Source organism: Coregonus clupeaformis, chromosome 12 (assembly GCF_020615455.1).
Source record: "Coregonus clupeaformis isolate EN_2021a chromosome 12, ASM2061545v1, whole genome shotgun sequence".
Lineage (NCBI taxonomy): Eukaryota > Metazoa > Chordata > Actinopteri > Salmoniformes > Salmonidae > Coregonus > Coregonus clupeaformis.
The window spans coordinates 11,900,328-11,921,755 of NC_059203.1; the positions used below are offsets into that span (position 1 = coordinate 11,900,328).

At 46.6% G+C, this 21,428-nt stretch overlaps 1 non-coding gene across 1 annotated transcript; it reads right to left on the reverse strand.

The window, feature by feature from the left end:
- Nucleotides 1-10,997: 10,997 nt before the first annotated feature.
- On the reverse strand, nucleotides 10,998-11,073 carry trnag-ucc. The gene has a single exon. It is a non-coding gene; the product is annotated as a tRNA-Gly (tRNA).
- Between the last annotated feature and the right edge of the window lie 10,355 nt (nucleotides 11,074-21,428).

A 21,428-nucleotide genomic window follows, 5' to 3' on the forward strand; every position in this document is an offset into this window, starting at 1 on the left:
TTTTGTACATAATGTCTCCACCATCATTTGACCGAAAACAGCTTCTGGAGATCAGAACAGAGATCACTAACCTCGATTTGGATGACAATTTCTACTTCAACGAGTCAGCAGCTCTGGACGTTCTGTTTACCCCGGACCAGGCCCTAATCTCGAAAGAGGAAGTGACGGCGTAAAAGAGGGAGGGGAGTCGGCATACTGACGAGACTACGTTGGGGAGCAAATAAACCGCCTCTACCATGCATTCTGTTGGCGAACATACATTCACTAGAGAACAAACTGGACGAGCTCCGTTCAAGACTATCCTATCAACGGAACCTGAAGAACTGTAATATTCTGTGTTTCTCTGAGATGTGGCTGAACAAGTACATGGATAATATACATCTCGCTGGCTTTTCCATGCATCGTCAAGCCCGGTCGGCAGCCTTGGGTAAGATGAGGGGGGAAGTGGTGTGTCTCTTTGTTAACAACAGCTTGTGCGCGATCTCTAATGTTAAAGAAGTCTCGAGTTAGAATACCTCATGGTAAACTGCAGACAATACTATTCATGAAGAAAGTTTTCATCTATACATTTTCGTAGCAGTCTATTTACCACCACAAACCGATGCTGGCACTAAAACCACACTCACCGAGCTGCATTGGGCTATATATGCAAACAAGAAAATGCACACCCGATTCCTGCTTACAAGCAAAAACTCAAACAGAAAGTACCAGTGACGCGCTCAATACCGAAGTGGTCTGATGAAGCGGATGCTAAGCTACAGGACTGTTTCGCTAGCACAGACTGGAATATGTTCTGGGATTCATCCGATAACATTGAGGAGTTTACCACATCAGTCACCGGCTTCATTAATAAGTGCATTGATGACGTCGTCCCCACAGTGACCGAACATATCCCAACCAGAAGCAATGGATTTCAGGCAACATCCACACTGAGCTAAAGGCTAGAGCTGCCGCTTTCAAGGAGCAGGACACTAATCTGGACGCTTATAAGAAATCCCGCTACGACCTCCGATGAGCCATCAAATTGGCAAAGCGTCAATACAAGATCAAATCCTACTATGCAGGCTCTGACGCTCGTCAGATGTGTCAGGGCTTGCAAACTATCACACATTACAAAGGCAAACCCAACCACGAGCTGCCCAGTGACATGAGCCTACCAGACGAGCTAAATGCCTTCTATGCTCGTTTCTAGCCCAGCAACACTGAAACATGCATGAGAGCATCAGTTGTTCCGGACAACTGTGTGATCACACTCTCTGTGAGTAAGAGCTTTAAACAGGTTAAGATTCAAAAGGCAGCAAGGACAGACGGAATTACCAGCACGCGTACTCAGAGCAAGCGCTGACCAGCTGGCAAGCGTATTCATTGCCAATTTCAACCTCTTCCTGACCCAGTCTGTAATACCTACATGTTTCAAGCAGACCACCATAGTCCCTGTGCCCAAAACACCAAGGCAACCTTTTAAAATGACTATCGCCCTGTAGCACTCACATCTGTAGCCATGACATGCATTGAAATGGGGGTCATGGCTCACACCAACACCATCATCCCAGACACCCTGGACCTACTCCAACTCGCATACCGTCCCAACAGATCCACAGATGACACAATCTCTATTTCACTCCAGACTGCCCTCTCCCACCTGGACAAAGGGAACACCTATGTGAGAACGTTGTTCATCGACTATAGCTCAGCGTTCAACACCATATTTCCCTCCAAGCTCATCACTAAGCTCAGGACCCTCTACAACTGGATACTGGACTTCCTGATGGGCCCTCAACACAGAGGCCCCTCAGGGGTGCATGCTTAGTCCCCTCCTCTACTCCCTGTTCACCCACGACTGCGTGGCCGCGCAAGACTCAAACACCATCATTACTTTTTTCTGACGACACGACGGTGGTATGCCTGATCACCGGTGACGATGAGACAGCCTACAGGGAGAATGTCAATGACCTGTCAGCGTGTTGCCAGGACAACAACCTCTCTCTCAACATCTGCAAGACAAAGGAGATGATCGTGGACTACAGGAAAAGGAGGGCCGAGCATGCCTCCATCAATATCGACGGGGTTGTAGTGGAGCTAGTCGAGAGTTTCAAGTTCCTCTGAGTCCACATCACTAAGGAATTAACATGGTCCACACACAAAGGCACAGTCATGAAGAAGGCACGACAAAGCCTCTTCCCCCTCAGAAGGCTGAAAATATATGGCACGGGCCCTCAGATCCTCAAAAGGTTCTACAGCTGCACCATTGAGAGCATCTGGACTAGCTGCATTTCTACCCCCAAGCCATAAGACTGCTAAATAGTTAACCAAATAGCTACCCGGACTATCTGCATTGACCCTTTTTGCTCTAACTATTTTGACTCATCACATACGCTGCTGCTGCTACTGTTTATTATCTATTTACCCCTACCTATATGTACATACAGCGCATTTGGAAAGTATTCAGACCCCTTGACTTTTTCCACATTTTTGTTACGTTACAGCCTTATTCTAAAATTGATTGATGCTTGGCATTCAGGCCAAATAGTTCAATCTTGGTTACATCAGACCAGAGAATCTTGTTTCTCATGGTCTGAGAGTCCTATAGGTGCCTTTTGTCAAACTCCAAGCAGGCTGTCATGTGCCATTAATGAGGAGTGGCTTCCCTCTGGCCACTCTACCATAAAGGCCTGATTGGTGGAGTGCTGCAAAGATGGTTGTCCTTCTGGAAGGTTCTCCCATTGCCACAGAGGAACTCTGGAGCTCTGTTAGAGTGACCAAGGCCCTTCTCCCCAGATTGCTCAGTTTGGCCGGGCAGCCAGCTCTAGGAAGAGTCTTGGTGGTTCCACATTTCTTCCATTTAAGAATGATGGAGGCCGCTGTGTTCTTAGGGACCTTTAATGCTGCAGAAATGTTTTGGTACCCTTCCCCAGATCTGTGCCTCGACACAATCCTGTCTCAGAGCTCTACGGACAATTCCTTCAACCTCATGGATTGGTTTTTGCTCTGACATGCACTGTCAACTGTGGGACCTTATATAGACAGGTGTGTGCCTTTCCAAATCATGTCCAATCAATTGAATTTACCACAGGTGGACGCCAATCAAGTTGTAGAAACATCTGAAGGATGATCAAAGGAAACAGGATGCACCTGAGCTCAATTTCGAGTCTCATAGCAAAGGGTCTGAATACTTACGTAAATAAGGTATTTATGTTTTTTTATTTTTAATACTTTTGCAAACATTTCAAAAAACCTGTTTAAGCCTTGTCATTATGGGGTAGTGTGTGTAGATTGATGAGGAAAACAATTAATTTAATCAATTTTAGAATAAGGCTGTAACGTAACAAATGTGGAAAAAGGGAAGGGTTCTGAAGACTTTCTGAATGCACTGTATATACCTCAATTACATCGTAGCTCTAAACATCGACTCAGTACCGGTACCCCGTGTATATAGCCAAGTTATCTGTAGTCATTGTGTGTTTTTTTGTGTGTTTTTTCTAGTTTTCTCTCTGCATTGTTGGGAAGGGCCCGTAAATAAGCATTTCACTGTTAGTCTACACCTGTTGTTTACAAAGCATGTGACAAATAACATTTGATATGAAAATACAATTTCATTAGATTTTTCATTTCATTTAGACATCATGAAATGTATTGAAGCAAAAATTACAGACAGTAGGCTAAAATTAGCAAAATAGAATGAAAATGAAATTGATTTGAATATGATTGAAATACAGTGAGCACCAAAAGTATTGGTACAATGACACATTTTTAGTTGTTTTGGCTCTGTACTCAGCACTTTAGATTTGAAATGATACATTGACTATGAGCTTAAAGTGGAGACTGTCCGCTTTCATTTGAGGGTATTTCATCCATATCCATATGTTTTTAAACACTTCTATATTGATGTGGATGCTACCATGATTACAGATAGTCCTGAATGAATTGTGAATAATGATGAGTGAGAAAGTTACAGACGCACGTATTGCACTTAGATGTACAGTCGTGGTCAAAAGTTTTGAGAATGACACAAATAATAATACTCCAGAATGTCATGAAGAGTGATCAGATGAATTGCAATTAATTGCAAAGTCCCTCTTTGCCATGAAAATGAACTTAATCCCCAAAAAACATTTCCACTGCATTTCAGCCCTGCCACAAAAGGACCAGCTGCCATCATGTCAGTGATTCTCTCGTTAACACAGGTGAGAGTGTTGACGAGGACAAGGCTGGAGATCACTCTGTCATTCTGATTGAGTTAGAATAACAGACTGGAAGCTTTAAAAGGAGGGTGTGCTTGAAATTATTGTTCTTCCTCTGTTAACCATGGTTACCTGTAAGGAAACACGTGCCGTCATCATTGCTTTGCACAAAAAGGGTTTCACAGGCAAGGATATTGCTGCTAGTAAGATTGCACCTAAATCAACCATTTATCGTATCATCAAGAACTTCAAGGAGAGAGGTTCAATTGTTGTGAAGAAGGCATCAGGGTGCCCAAGAAAGTCCAGCAAGCGCCAGGACCATCTCCTAAAGTTGATTCAGCTGCGGGATCGGGGCACCACCAGTGCAGAGTTTGCTCAGGAATGGCAGCAGGCAGGTGTGAGTGCATCTGCAAGCACAGTGAGGCAAATACTTTTGGAGGATGGCCTGGTGTCAAGAAGGGCAGCAAAGAAGCCACTTCTCTCCAGGAAAAACATCAGGGACAGACTGATATTCTGCAAAAGTTACAGGGATTGGACTGCTGAGGACTGGGGTAAAGTCATTTTCTCAGATGAATCCCCTTTCCGATTGTTTGGGGCATCCGGAAAACACCTTGTCCGGAGAAGACAAGGTGAGCGCTACCATCAGTCCTGTGTCATGCCAACAGTAAAGCATCTTGAGCCATTCATGTGTGGGGTTGATTCTCAGCCAAGAGAGTGGGCTCACTCACAATTTTGCCCATGAACACAGCCATGAATAAAGAATGGTACCAACACATCCTCCGAGAGCAACTTCTCCCAACCATCCAAGAACAGTTTGGTGACGACCAATGCCTTTTCCAGCATGATGGAGCACCTTGCCATAAGGCAAAAGTGATAACTAAGTGGCTCGGGGAACAAAACATAGACATTTTGGGTCCATGGCCAGGAAACTTCCCAGACATTAATCCCATTGAGAACTTGTGGTCAATCCTCAAGAGGTGGGTGGACAAACAAAAACCCACAAATTCTGACAAACTCCAAGCATTGATTATGCAAGAATGGGCTGCCATCAGTCAGGATGTGGCCCAGAAGTTAATTGACAGCATGCCAGGGCGGATTACAGAGGTCTTGAAAAAGAAGGGTCAACACTGCAAATATTGACTCTTTGCATAAACTTAATGTAATTGTCAATAAAAGCCTTTGACACTTATGGAATGCTTGTAATTATACTTCAGTATACCATAGTAACATCTGACAAAAATATCTCATAACACTGAAGCAGCGAACTTTGTGAAGACCAATACTTGTCTCATTCTCAAAACCTTTGACCACGACTGTACATGGAGGGCTAATGTCAATGACATGCATGTCAATCTCTCCTGGCTCATAGTTGATGAGAGATTGACTGCATCACTATTGGTCTTTGTGCAAGGTGTTGATGTGTTAAAGGTACCGAGTTGGCACACAGTTCGGACACTCATCGGTATCACACAAGACATGCAACCAGAGGTCTCTTCACAGTCCCCAGGTCCGGAACCGAGACTGGGAAACAGACAGTATTAAATAGAACCATGACTAAATGGAACGCTCTGCCCCACCAGGTAACTCAAGCTAGCAAAACAGTTTTAAAAAACGGATAAAAGTACACCATACGTGCCGTCCGTACGACAGGGACTGTGAAGAGACAGACATTTTTAGGCATTTTGTATTTTATTTTGCATTGTATTACATTTTGTATTATGTACTGTATGTGATATGTGGTTGTCTCGCCTGGCTTTGGATGGGAGCGTCTGCTGAATGGTTAAATTGTAGTGTAAATGTAGTGCTGTGTATGTATATTTGTGTATATTATGTATTTTATTTGTTGTGTTGTTTCCTGTTTGGACCCCAGGAAGAGTAGCCACTGCCTCGGCAGCGGCTAATTGAGGATCCTACTAAATACTAAATACTAAACCATCTAACTCAGTTTAGGAGCCTGAGATCACTGATCTACTGAGGGAGGTCCTGCTTTATGGCTATGACAATGTCACCCTGTCCTTTGTTTTGTTATGTGTTATATGTGTAACCCAAGTATGCCTAGTAGGCTAAGTCTAATGTGTAGCCTAGGCCTACTTTGTTATGTTTGTAAATTCTTTGGAACCAATTATTTAAGAGGACCACAATGGAAACACGTTTTAAAACATTTTTGTATCATCCTCAATGATTTTAAATGCATTATCCAAGTGTGGTTGTATTGTGTTTTAAATGATCAAATAAATCTGTCCATCTGTAACCCAAATCTTTCTTTCTATATCCGATATTTTCTGACTGTCCACACTCAGTTTTAAATGTGACCAATACCACATTTGTGCATTCACACTGATGTAGCCTTTTAAGTAGCACACAGATGCAATGCTCATTTCCTGTCACTGTTCCTAAAAAATGTGGGGTGGTTATCATGGTAACAGCAGGTTGTGCAAAAAACCCACTTCAGAGACAAAAAAATCTGACAGAGGTCACATACACAGGTATATGGATTGGGTTTGCATCAGGATTTACATCCACTTAGGCTGTGTTTACAGAGAATGACACAAGTATTGGTCTTCACAAAGTTTGCTGCTTCAGTGTTTTTAGATATTTTTGTCAGATGTTACTATGGTATACTGAAATATAATTACACGCATTCCATAAGTGTCAAAGGCTTTTATTGACAATTACATTAAGTTTATACAAAGAGTCAATATTTGCAGTGTTGACCCTTCTTTTTCAAGACCTCTGCAATCTGCCCTGGCATGCTGTCAATTAATTCTGGGCCACATCCTGACTGATGGCAGCCCATTCTTGCATAATCAATGCTTGGAGTTTGTCAGAATTTGTGGGGTTTTGTTTGTCCACCCGCCTCTTGAGGACTGACCACAAGTTCTCAATGGGATTAAGGTCTGGGGAGTTTCCTGGCCATGGACCCAAAATTTCGATCTTTTGTTCCCTGAGCCACTTAGTTATCACTTTTGCCTTATAGCAAGGTGCTCCATCATGCTGGAAAAGGCATTGTTCGTCACCAAACTGTTCTTGGATGGTTGGGAGAAGTTGCTCTCGGAGGATGTGTTGGTACCATTCTTTATTCATGAATGTGTTCTTAGGCAAAATTGTGAGTGAGCCCACTCCCTTGGCTGAGAAGCAACCCCAGACATGAATGGTCTCAGGATGCTTTACTGTTGGCATGACACAGGACTGATGGTAGCGCTCACCTTGTCTTCTCCGGACAAGGTGTTTTCCGGATGCCCCAAACAATCGGAAAGGGGATTCATCAGAGAAAATGACTTTACCCCAATCCTCAGCAGTCCAATCCCTGTACCTTTTTCAGAATATCAGTCTGTCCTTGATGTTTTTCCTGGAGAGAAGTGGCTTCTTTGCTGCCCTTCTTGACAACAGGCCATCCTGCAAAAGTCTTTGCCTCACTGTGCGTGCAGATGCACTCACACCTGCCTGCTGCCATTCCTGAGCAAGCTCTGCACTGGTGGTGCCTTGATCGCGCAGCTGAATCAACTTTAGGAGACGGTCCTGGCGCTTGCTGGACTTCCTTGGGCGCCCTAAAGCCTTCTTCACAACAATTGAACCTCTCTCCTTGAAGTTCTTGATGATCCGATAAATGGTTGATTTAGGTGCAATCTTACTAGCAGCAATATCCTTGCCTGTGAAGCCCTTTTTGTGCAAAGCAATGATGACGGCACGTGTTTCCTTGCAGGTAACCATGGTTAACAGAGGAAGAGCAATGATTTCAAGCACTACCCTCCTTTTAAAGCTCCAAGTCTTTTATTCTAACTCAATCAGCATGACAGAGTGATCTCCAGCCTTGTTCTCGTCAACACTCTCACCTGTGTTAACGAGAGAATCACTGACATGATGTCATCTGGTCCTTTTGTGGCAGGGCTGAAATGCAGTGGAAATATTTTTTGGGGATTATGTTCATTTTCATGGCAAAGAGGGACTTTGCAATTCATTGCAATTCACCTGATTACTCTTCATAACATAGCACTACCCTCCTTTTAAAGCTCCAAGTCTTTTATTCTAACTCAATCAGCATGACAGAGTGATCTCCAGCCTTGTTCTCGTCAACACTCTCACCTGTGTTAACGAGAGAATCACTGACATGATGTCATCTGGTCCTTTTGTGGCAGGGCTGAAATGCAGTGGAAATATTTTTTGGGGATTATGTTCATTTTCATGGCAAAGAGGGACTTTGCAATTCATTGCAATTCACCTGATTACTCTTCATAACATTCTGGAGTATATGCAAATTGCCATAATAAAAACTGAGGCAGCAGACTTTGTGAAAATTAATATTTGTGTCATTCTCAAAACTTTTGACCACGACTGTACACAGGCAGCCCAATTCTGATATTTTGCCCAATTACTAGTGGGGGGGTCGGGGGAGAGATCAGAATTGGGCTGCCTGTGTAAATGCAGCCATATGGAGGCAGTTTAAATCGAAAGTCAAAAGATCAGATTCCATGTGTTTTTTCTCTGTTTACACATTAGGGAAAATATAATATACTGTAGGTATCAGATTTAGTTTTTCCACATTTTGTTACGTTACAGCCTTATTCTAATTTTTTTTTTTTTTTTTACATTCTCGTCAATCTACACACAATACCCCATAATGACTAAGCAAAATATTTAGGCACAGATCTGGGGAAGGGTACCAAAACATTTCTGCAGCATTGAAGGTCCCCAAGAACACAGTGGCATCCATCATTCTTAAATGGAAGAAGTTTGGAACCACCAAGACTCTTCCTAGAGCTGGCCACAAGGCCAAACTGAGCAATCGGGGGAGAAGGGCCTTGGTCAGGGAGGTGACCAACGAACTGATGGTCACTCTGACAGATCTCCAGAGTTCCTTTGTGGAGATGGGAGAACCTTCCAGAAGGACAACCATCTCTGCAGCACTCCACCAATCCGGCCTTTATGGCAGAGTGGGACAGACGGAAGCCACTACTCAGTAAAAGGCACATGACATCCCGCTTGGAGTTTGCTAAAAGGCACCTAAAGACTCTCATAACATGAGAAACAAAATTCTCTGGTCTGATAAAACCAAGATTGAACTCTTTGGCCTGAATGCCAAGTGTCACATCTGGAGGAAACCAGTTTCAGCGGCATGGACTGGGAGACTAGTCAGGATAGAGGGAAAGATGAACGGAGCAAAGTACAGAGAGATCCTTCATGAAAACCTGCTCCAGAGCGCTCAGGACCTCAGACTGGGGCGAAGGTTCACATTCCAACAGGACAACGACCCTAAGCACCCAGCCAAGACAAAGTAGGAGTGGCTTCGGGACAAGTCTCTGAATGTCCTTGAGTGGCCCAGCCAGAGCCCGGATTTGAACCCGATCGAGCATCTCTGGAGAGACCTGAAAATAGCTGTGCAGCGACGCTTCCCATCCAACCTGACAGAGCTTGAGAGGATCTGCAGAGAAGAATGGGATAAACTCCCCAAATACAGGTGTGCCAAGCTTGTAGCATCATACCCAAGAATACTTGAGGCTGTAATCGCTGCCAAAGGTCCTTCAACAAAGTACTGAGTAAATTGTCTGAATACTTATGTAAATATGATATTTCAGTGTTGCAAACATTTCTTAGTTTTGCAAACATTTCTAAAAACCTGTTTTTCTTTGTCATTATGGGGTATTATGTGTCGATTGATGAGGGGGAAAAAAACTATTTAATCCATTTTAGAATTAGGCTGTAACTTAACAAAATGTGGAAAAATTCAAGGGGTCTGAATAATTTCTGAATGCACTGCCTGTGTAAGCACAGCCTTAGAGACACATATTCTAATTTCAGCTTCTTGGCCAAAATGATGTAATAGGAAGGAGTTATTCAGCGTTAAGCTGTAGATGTTTTACTCTATTGAAGGTGTTGCTTTTCCGTCGCACATGATGAATAAGGAATGGACAAAAGATAATTAAAGACTCTTCTCCTCTTGATGAGCCCCTCGTATTCATTAAAAGCAGCAAACAAATGATCTGCCTACTGAATTAGCATAGTGCCTTTGCTTCTTGAATGCAAACAAACCATTTGCTATTTAATGGTCTTAAAGAGCGATGTGACAGCTGTGGACACATTCAATTGTCACATCGGAATAAATTAAACTAATCAATTAAAAAATTAAAGGTGACCAGTTATTAAAAGCACATTTTTGTGGTTGTTTGCGTTGTCATGTTGGTGGTTACTCTGCATATCAGTCTGTTGACGCCCTCGGTGTCAGGGCCAGCTATAGCCTTTTGGGGGCCCTAAGCGAGATTTGGTTGGGGGGGCAAAACATTTTAGTGGCCCCCTTCTTGATGGTGCAAAGTTAATTTCCTGCAATTCTTCACAGTTTGCCATGGGCGGAGAGAAAACGTTGCACTTTTATGACAAATTTCAGACAATTCTACTCATTTTGTAATTACTTATGCCATTTTAATATAATAATATGCCATTTAGTAGACGCTTTTATCCAAAGCGACTTACAGTCATGCGTGCATACATTTTTGTGTATGGGTGGTCCCGGGGATCGAACCCACTACCCTGGCGTTACAAGCGCCGTGCTCTACCAGCTGAGCTACAGAGGACCACGGCATCGCGCAAAACCACTGTCAGCGGCCTCTCTCTGCCACTTGCCAGGGCTGAGGTAGATCCGCCATAGGCGGAGTTTGCCGTTGGACAGAGTGTTGAATGAATGCGCTGCTAACAAGGCAAATCCGAGGGGAGCAGGCAAATATAACGAGCATACCTGAATCCACACATTCCTACATTTTAGTCATTTAGCAGACGCTCTTATCCAGAGTGACTTACAGTTAGTGAGTGCATACATTTTCATACTGGCCCCACGTGGGAATCGAACCCACAACCCTGGCGTTGGAAGCGCCATGCTCTACCAACTGAGCTACACGGGGCCACAAGTTTAGATAGCTGATTAGACTAACTACCAATCTGAAAATTGTTAGCTGACATTACTAATTGGGTGACTGTCAGTGACTGATAAAACAAGAGACAAACTGCTGATACACAACCAAATTTCGATAATTGCTCCTGGTGTATTCTACTATTCTTACTCTCAATAGTAGGGGGTGGGGCGCTATCACTTATGTCGCTTATGCCTGGAACCGGCCCTGTTGAGTGTTCATGCCGATCAATTGTCTCTGAGAGGGTATATGCTCATTATTTGTGCTTAGCATGCTATTCAGTGGTAGGAATGCCTCCCAGTGATCTTTTCAGGCCACACATTCCTTCTTCTGTTCCAATTGAGGCATTCATAAGCTTCCCAGCCGAAACAGTTCGGAAGAGTTTGTGCATATATTATCACAACATTTTGTGACGTTTTGTTAGTTTTGTGCAGCGACACTCCCCATCCAACCTGACAGAGCTTGAGAGGTTCTGCAGAGAAGAATGGGAGAAACCCCATAAATACAGGTGTGCCAAGCTTGTAGGGTCATACCCAAGAAGACTCAAGGCTGTAATCGCTGCCAAAGGTGCTTCAACAAAGTACTGAGTAAAGGGTCTGAATAATGATGTAAATGTAATATTTCAGTTTCCTATTTTTATTAAGTTTGCAAAAAGTTCAAAAAACCTGTTTTTGCTTTGTCATTATGGGGTATTGTGTGTAGATTGATGAGAGGGGAAAAAACAATTTAATCCATTTTAGAATAAGGCTGTAACGTAACAAAATGTGGGAAAAGTCAAGGGGTCTGAATACTTTCCGAATGCAATGTATCTATGAGTGGTTGTATAAAAGGGTACCTGTGGCATCTCAGTAGTCTGTACTCCTGCATCAATTACATCAACAACAAAAAAACACAACTAATTTCACTGTTTTTAATTATTGTGTATATAAGAGCTATGTTCACATTAATTAGAAGTATGACCTAAATAAGGCTGTGTTTACACAGCCACCCTAAACCCAAATCTGATTTTCTTTCTATACCCAATATTTTTTTCTGACTGTCCACACTCCGTTTTACATGTGACCAAATCAGATTTGCTCATTCACACTGATGTAGCCTCTGAAGTAGCACACAGATGCAGTGCTCATTTCCTGTCAGTGTTCCTTTACATTGTGTGGTGGTTGTCATTGTAACGACAGGTCGTGTGCAAAAAAACAAACACTTCAGAGCAAAATAATCTGAGAGTCCGTTACATTTACCAGACACTCTTATCCAGAGTGACTTACAGGAGAAATTAGGGTTAAGTGCCTTGCACATTGACAGATTTTTCACCTAGTCAGCTCAGGGATTGGAACCAGCAACCTTTTGGTTGTACTGGTGCAATGCTCTTATACGCTAGGCTATCTGCCATCAAGACAGAGGTTGCATATGGAAGATCGGGTTTGTATCAGGATTCAGATCCACATATGGAGGCAGTATAAATCGGAAGTCAAAAGATCAGATTCCATGTGTTGTTTTGCTGTTTACACATTAGAGAAAAGATCAGATAGGTATTATATATGCAAATAATTGGCAAAAGATCTGAATTGGGCTGCCTGTGTAAATGCAGCCTAAGCACTTTGGATGCCCTTACCACAGCACAGGTCCCATAATTCCCCTCCCTGACCAGGGATACTGTGGTGGAAGCATCATGTTATGGGTATGCTTGTCATCGGCGGGGACTAGGGAGTTTGTCAGGAGCAAAATAAATATGAAAGGAGCAAAGCCCAGGTAAAAAGGTAAAGGAAAACCCCCCTCAGTCTTCTAAAAACCCAACCACAGGATAGTTTCATTTTTCAGCGAGACAATTACACAACTTTAAAGGCCAAAGACACAACAAAATGGCTTTTCAAGAGGTGTGGAGTGTTCCTGAGTGGTCTAGTCTCAATCCTTACTTACATTTGCTTGAAAGGCAAGACAAGGTTTAAATATTGCTGTCCATAAATAATTCCCCCCAACCAAATCTCGCTTAGGGCCCCCAAAAGACTAGTGCCGGCCCTACTGGAACCAACCGATTTTCAATTACTGCCACCTTTCCACATTGAAAGGTGAGTCAGCTACACCACACTGGTGACCATCTCATTAATCCTCAGAGCAATGAGGACAAACAATGGCAGACTCGCTTAATCAGCAATTAACTGGCACTGCCACCAGAGAGTTCATCATTATCCACCCTTTTATTTCATTAGAATCAGAGGTGCTTCACGTCCCTCTTGGGAACCAACTCTAAAGTACACAAACCAATCTCCCCGATGAAAAGATGGTTTGCATTTGCAGTTTCCTCTACAGTTTGAGAAACAGCATCAATAAAACCTATGAAGCATTGGTGTCAAATTGGAGATCCAGTCTACGGTATGGTATTTCCTTGATACAAATAGTTTTTTTTTTAAACAGAGAAAAGTCCAGGCTAAAATTAAAACATTCTAGCACGCACAAAAGTTAAATTCAGCCAGACTGTCCCTCTGCACGGATTTGGCTTATTATCTCATTTGTCTTGCATCTCCAAAATTCATTCCTGCAAGTTAGAAGGCCATACAATGTAAATTCTGCATAACGGCACAGCATGTCATATTCTTCACTGTGGGAAAGGGGCACACATAGCCTACCTGTTGATATGCTTCAGTTTGCTGCCATATGACTGGTTTCAGATGTCTCCAGCGATCATAAGGTAAAATAGATCTAAAACTATTGTAATTTATATTTACAATCCCCATATTACTTATTTACCCAGCTCTTATCAATAGCTCTTATCAATGTTCAAATTACAGTGCATTGAGACTGGTGTTATTTCTATCAGGAAACATTTATCAGATTGTCACGGTTTCGGCCGAGGCTGCTCCTCCTCCTTGTTCGGGCAGGTTTCGGCGGTCGTCGTCCCCGGAGTACTAGCTGCCACCGATCTATGTTTCATGTTCGTTTGGTTTTGTCTTGATGTTGTACACCTGTGTCTAGTTAGTCCTCATTAGTGTCCTATTTAGTTCTCGTTGTGTGTGTATGGTGTTGTGTGTGATTGCTCTTCTGTTTGGTGTTCTGAGCTACGTATCTTCCCTCCGTTGTTTGGAGAGGTTTTCGCACATGTTAGTGCGCCTTTTGTTTGACGCCTGTGTGCGCTTTATTTCGCCTCCCGGGCTTATAGTTCTCGTGTACTACGTGAATAATTCACTAAAGTCTTTTGGACTTAGCTTCTGCGTCCTGCGCTTGATTCCTGCACCACACCCACCTTCAGCACCCCTGACAGAATCACACACCTTTATGAAATGGAATCAGCAGGAGCAACAGTCACGCCTGAGTCGCTGGAGGAGCATGTCCGCGGCCAGGATGACCAGATCAGACAACTGGGGACCGCTCTACAGGACGTCATCAACACCCTGCACCGATGGGAGTCCAGAGGGGTACCCACACCTCCACCTACCCTGCCAACCCCATCGGCCGGTCCACCAGTCCCAGGTCCGGAACCCAGTGGGATTCGGCTCTCGCTCCCGAGGGCGTATGACGGAACAGCTGCCGGGTGTCAGGGGTTCCTCCTGCAGGTGGAGCTCTACCTGGCCACTGTACACCCGGTGCCCTCGGGACACGAGAGCGTTTCCGCCCTCATCTCCTGTCTCACGGGCAAGGCGTTGGAATGGGCCAACGCCGAGTGGAGGAGGATGGACGCCACCACCATCTCCTACGCCGAGTTCTCCCGTCGCTTCAAGGCCGTGTTCGACCATCCACCTGAGGGCAAAGTGGCGGGTGAGCGTCTATTCCACCTGAGACAGGGGAGGAGGAGCGCACAGGCGTTCGCGCTGGAGTTCCGGACTCTAGCGGCAGACGCAGGGTGGAATGAATGGGCCCTCATCGACCATTTTCGATGTAGCCTACGGGAGGACGTTCAACGTGAGTTGGCCTGCAGGGACACCAATTTCACCTTCGACCAGTTGGTCGATATGTCCATCCGTCTGGACACCCTGCTGGCCACCCGTGGACGTCCCGAGTGGGGTCCGTCCATTCCACCCTCCGGCACCTCCGAGCCGAGCCCTATGGCGCTCGGGGGTGCTGGCGCTAGAGAAAGGAGGAGGAGGAGCCCGAGGGGGCCTGTCCCCTGCACCAAGTGCGGTCGTGGAGGGCACACTGCGGCCAGGTGCTGGGGAGGGTTCCCCGAGGGAGGAGACAACAGGCCACGCACTGGGGAGCCTTCCCAGGTGAGTAGACGCCCCACTTACCCAGAGCTCTCTGTTGCGCACTTTTGTATACCTGTTTGTTTTCCACAGGTTGCACCTCATTCCCAGCATAAGGCGCTAGTAGATTCAGGCGCAGCTGGGAATTTTGTTGATCGGAAGTTTTGTTTAGATTTAGGGATCCCTCTCCTGCCTGTTGACAAGCCTTTTCCCGTTCATGCTTTAGATAGCCGCCCGTTGGGGTCGGGGTTGATTAGGGAAGTCACAGCGCCACTTAGGATGTGTGCGCAGGGGGGTCATGAAGAGACTATACAGTTGTATCTGATCGACTCTCCTGCGTACCCGGTGGTGCTGGGAATTCCCTGGTTAAGCACCCATAACCCTGCTATTTCGTGGCAACAGAGGGCTCTCAATGGGTGGTCTGCTCAGTGTGAGGGGGCGATGTCTGGGTGTTTCCGTAGGGGCGACTTCGGTGGAAAGTCCAAACCAAGTGCCCGCACTGCACATTCCGCCTGAATATGGGGATTTAGCTCTCGTGTTTAGTAAAGCTAGGGCGACGCAGTTGCCTCCTCATAGACAGGGGGATTGTGCGATTGATCTCCAGGCAGGAGCAGCGCTCCCACGGAGCCACGTGTATCCTTTGTCTCAAGAGGAGAGAAAAGCTATGGAAACTTACATAGCCGAATCTTTGAGACAGGGATACATACGGCCCTCCACTTCTCCCGCCTCCTCGAGCTTCTTTTTGTGAAGAAAAAGATGGAGGGTTGCGCCCGTGCATCGATTACCGTGGTCTCAATCAGATTACTGTGAAATACAGTTATCCACTCCCTCTGATTGCGACCATGATGGAGTCGTTGCATGGAGCGCGGTTTTTCACAAAACTGGATCTCAGGAGCGCGTATAACTTGGTGCGCATTAGGGAGGGCGACGAATGGAAAACAGCGTTTAGTACCACGTCAGGTCATTTCAAGTATCTCGTCATGCCATATGGGTTGATGAATGCTCCATCAGTCTTCCAATCCTTCGTAGATGACATTTTCCGGGATATGCAGGGGCAAGGGGTGGTCGTGTACATTGATGACATTCTAGTGTACTCGTCTACCCGAGCCGAGCATATAGCCCTGGTGCGTTGTGTATTGGGGAGGCTGTTGGAGCACGACCTATATGTCAAAGCAGAGAAATGTCTGTTTTTCCAGGAGTCGGTCTCCTTTTTGGGTTATCGGTTGTCCGCGTCAGGGGTGAGAATGGAGGTGGATCGTGTGTCAGCTGTGCGTAATTGGCAAACCCCAACCACTGTCAAAGAGGTACAGCAGTTCTTGGGCTTTGCGAATTACTACCGGAGGTTTATCCGGGGTTTTGGACAGGTGGCAGCTCCCATCACGTCCCTTCTGAAAGGGGGTCCGGTGCGCCTGCAGTGGTCTGCGGATGCGGACAGGGCCTTTAGGAGACTGAAGGACCTGTTTACGTCGGCTCCGGTGCTGGCGCATCCGGATCCCGCATTACCCTTTCAGGTCGAGGTGGACGCGTCTGAGGCCGGTATAGGGGCCGTACTCTCTCAACGGTCCGGCACGCCACCTAAACTCCGCCCCTGTGCTTTTTACTCTAAAAAGCTCAGCCCGGCGGAGCGAAATTATGACGTCGGGGACAGGGAGCTGTTAGCTGTAGTTCAGGCCCTTAAGGTGTGGAGGCATTGGCTTGAGGGGCTCAACACCCTTTCCTCATTTTGACTGACCATCGGAACCTGGAGTACATCCGGGCAGCGAGGAGACTGAACCCTCGCCAGGCTCGATGGAGTATGTTTCTCGCCAGGTTCGTATTTAAAATCACGTACATCCCTGGGTACCAGAATGGTAAGGCAGATGCGCTGTCCCGGCGGTATGACACGGAGGAGAGGTCCGTTGAGCCTACTCCCATACTACCGGAGTCTTGTCTTGTGGCACCGGTGGTGTGGGAGGTCGATGCTGAAATCGAGCGAGCGTTGCGTACCGACCCCAGCCCTCCACAGTGTCCTGAGGGTCGGAAGTACGTTCCGCTCGAGATTCGGGATCGACTCATTTACTGGGCTCACACGTCACCCTCCTCTGGACATCCGGGTATTGGCCGGACAGTGCATTGTCTTAGCACTAAATACTGGTGGCCCACGTTAGCCAGGGATGTGAGGGTTTATGTCTCCTCCTGCTCGGTGTGCGCCCAGTGTAAGGCGCCCAGACACCTGCCCAGGGGTAAGTTACAACCCCTGCCCGTTCCACAACGACCATGGTCCCACCTCTCGGTGGATTTTGTGACAGACCTTCCCCTCTCTCAGGGGAATACCACCATCCTGGTCGTTGTGGACCGGTTCTCTAAGGCCTGTCGTCTTCTCCTATGTCGGGTCTTCCCACTGCCCTACAAACCGCAGAGGCACTATTTACCCACGTCTTCCGGCATTACGGGGTACCCGAGGATATAGTGTCTGATCGAGGCCCCCAGTTTACCTCCCGAGTATGGAGAGCGTTCATGGAGCGTTTGGGGGTCTCGGTGAGCCTTACCTCAGGGTACCACCCGGAGAGTAACGGGCAGGTAGAACGAGTCAACCAGGATGTGGGTAGGTTTCTGAGGTCGTATTGCCAGGACCGGCCTGAGGAGTGGGCTCGGTACATTCCCTGGGCCGAGATGGCCCAGAACTCTCTCCGCCACTCCTCTACCAACCTAACCCCCTTCCAATGTGTGCTAGGTTACCAGCCGGTTCTGGCACCTTGGCAGCAGAGCCAGATCGAGGCCCCTGCGGTGGATGATTGGATGAGGCGCTCGGATGAGACGTGGAACGCTGCACACGTCCACCTGCAGCGGGCCATCCGTCGTCACAAGGCGAGCGCCGATCTCCACCACAGTGAGGGGCCGGTGTACGCACCCGGAGATCGAGTCTGGCTCTCTACCAGAAACCTACCCCTCCGCCTGCCCTGCCGGAAGCTGGGTCGGCGGTTTGTGGGGCCTTTTAAAGTCCTGAGAAGATTGAACGAGGTGTGTTATAGGTTACATCTGCCTGTTGAATATAAGAATATTAAACCCTCATTCCATGTGTCTCTTCTCAGGCCGGTGGTAGCTGGTCCACTCCAGGAAGGTGAGATAGGAGAGACTCCTCCACCCCCACTGGACATCGAGGGGGCTCCGGCGTACACCGTTCGGTCCATCTTGGACTCAAGACGCCGGATGGGGGGTCTCCAGTATCTCGTGGAGTGGGAGGGGTACGGCCCGGAGGAGCGGTGCTGGGTGCCGCGGAGGGACATCCTAGACCCATCTCTCCTGTCGGAGTTCCACCGTGACCATCCCGCGCGCCCTGCTCTGCGCCCTCCTGGTCGTCCCCGAGGCCGGGGTCGGCGCACGGCTGGAGCCGCGCGTCAAGGGGGGGGGTACTGTCACGGTTTCGGCCGAGGCTGCTCCTCCTCCTTGTTCGGGCAGGTTTCGGCGGTCGTCGTCCCCGGAGTACTAGCTGCCACCGATCTATGTTTCATGTTCGTTTGGTTTTGTCTTGATGTTGTACACCTGTGTCTAGTTAGTCCTCATTAGTGTCCTATTTAGTTCTCGTTGTGTGTGTATGGTGTTGTGTGTGATTGCTCTTCTGTTTGGTGTTCTGAGCTACGTATCTTCCCTCCGTTGTTTGGAGAGGTTTTCGCACATGTTAGTGCGCCTTTTGTTTGACGCCTGTGTGCGCCTTTATTTCGCCTCCGGGCTTATAGTTCTCGTGTACTACGTGAATAATTCACTAAAGTCTTTTGGACTTAGCTTCTGCGTCCTGCGCTTGATTCCTGCACCACACCCACCTTCAGCACCCCTGACACAGTTGTTTTTCCACTTGGAACCGACAGGTTGCTGAACCGTATTCATCGTTTCCTCGCACGTAAAGGTGGTGGAATTATGAAGGAATTAAGTCAAGGTCAGAATACGGGGCTGTAGACACACCTCTGTAGACACACCTCAATTTCTTTGATCTCCACCCCAAACGCGTACCTTGCTGGCCTGGTTTTTCCCCATGCGTCAGTTCAAGGTCAGAATACATGTAGAGAGAAAAGTGCATAAAAAGGGAATCAAGTTCCATTTATGCACCCGTAACACAGCTCTGAATTCCCCCCTTAGAGAGGTGGTCTAAGAGGGATCGATTGTATGGGGGAGTGCCTTTTGACTTGGTCAATTACCCACCATTGTTATGTTGTTGTTCCAGTTGTGTTTGTCCTCTTGGTCTAGAATTAAACGTATGTGTCCTGAGGGGACCAGATCAATGGGGTATGGATTTTTCCACCACTGAGTCCAAGTCAAGGATGTCTCTCACTGTGCAAAGTTGTGCACTTAGACCTTGCTATATGGCGTCTCAACCATGTTAAAAGGTACTCTTTAATTGCTTGGAAAGAGTACCAACGATCAATACACTTCTATCACTAAATTAACAGATATGTTAACAGCATGTCAAATCATTAAATTAAATAAAATTGTATGTCACATGCGCCGAATACAAGTGTAGACTTTACCGTGAAATGCTTACTTACGAGCCCTTTCCCAACAATGCAGTTAAAAAGTACAAAAATTAACAAATCGACCAAAATAAAATAATAACACAATAAAATAACAATAACAAGGCTATATACAGGCCATCTAGAAGGAGTAACGGAACCGAGTAAGTGTACGGTGGTATGAGACAGTTGGGATGATTGATTGAGGTAATATGTACATGTAGGTTTGGTTAAGTGATTGATTGAAGTACTATGTACATGTAGGTTTGGGGTGAAAAGCAGAAAGTCCGGGTAGCCGTTTAATTAACTGTTCAGCAGTCTTATGGCTTTGGGGTAGAAGCTGTTCAGGAGCCATTTTGTCACAGACTTGGCCCTTCGGTACCCCTTGCTGTGTGGTAGCAGAGAGAACAGCCTGTGACTTGGGTGGCTGGAGTCTTTGACCATTTTTAGGGTCTTGCTCTGACACTGCCAGGTATAGAGGTCCTGGATGGCAGGGAGGTCAGCCCCAGTGATGTACTGGATGGTACGCACTACCCTCTGTTGCCATACCAAGCGGTGATGTAGCCAGTCAAGATGCTCTCCAATGGTGCAGCTATATAACTTTTTGAGGATCTGAGGGCCCATGTCAAATCTTTTCAGCCTCCTGAGGGGGAAGAGGCATTGTCTTGCCTTCTTCATGACTGTGTTTTTGTGTGTGGACCATGTTAATTCCTTAGTGATGTGGACACCGAGGAACTTGAAGCTCTCGACTAGCTCCACTACAGCCCTGTCGATGTGGATGGAAGCATGCTCGGCCCTCCATTTCCTGTAGTCCACTATCAGCTCCTTTGTCTTGTTGACGTTAAGGTCGTGACATCCTCCCTATAGGCTGTCTAATCGTCACTGGTGATCAGGCCTATCACCGCCGTGTCGTCAGCAAACTTAATGATGGTGTTGGAGTCATGCACATCCACGCAGTCATGGGTGAACAGGGAGTACAGGAGGGGACTAAGCATGCACCCCTGAGGGGCCCCCGTGTTGAGGGTCAGCATGCCGGATGTGTTGTTGCCTACCCTCACCACCTGGAGGTGGCCCATCAGGAAGTCCAGGATCCAGTTGCAGAGGGAGGTGTTCAGTCCCAGGGTCCTGAACTTAGTGATGAGCTTGGAGGGCACTATGGTGTTGAACGCTGAGCTGTAGTCAATGAACAACATTCTCAAAAAGGTGTTCCTCTTGTCCAGGTGGGAGAGGGCAGTGTGGAGTTCAATAGAGATTGTGTTATCTGTGGACCTGTTGGGGCGGTATGTGAGTTGGAGTGGGACCAGGGTGTCTTGGATGATGATGTTAGTGTGAGCCATGACCAGCCTTTCAAAGCATTTCATGGCTACAGATGTGAGTGCTACGGGGCGATAGTCATTTAGACAGGATGCCTTGGCGTTCTTGAGCTATGGTGGTCTGGGACTATGGTGGTCTGCTTGAAACATGTAGGTATTACAGACTGGGTCAGGGAGAGGTTGAAAATGTCTGTGAAGACACTTGCCAGTTGGTCAGCGCATGCTATGGGTACACGTCCTGGTAATCTGCCTGGCCCTGCGGCCTTGTGAATTTTAACCTGTTTAAAGGTCTTACTCACATTGGCTATGAAGAGCGTGATCACACAATAGTCCGGAACAGCTGGTGCTCTCATACGTAGTTCAGTGGTGCTAGCCT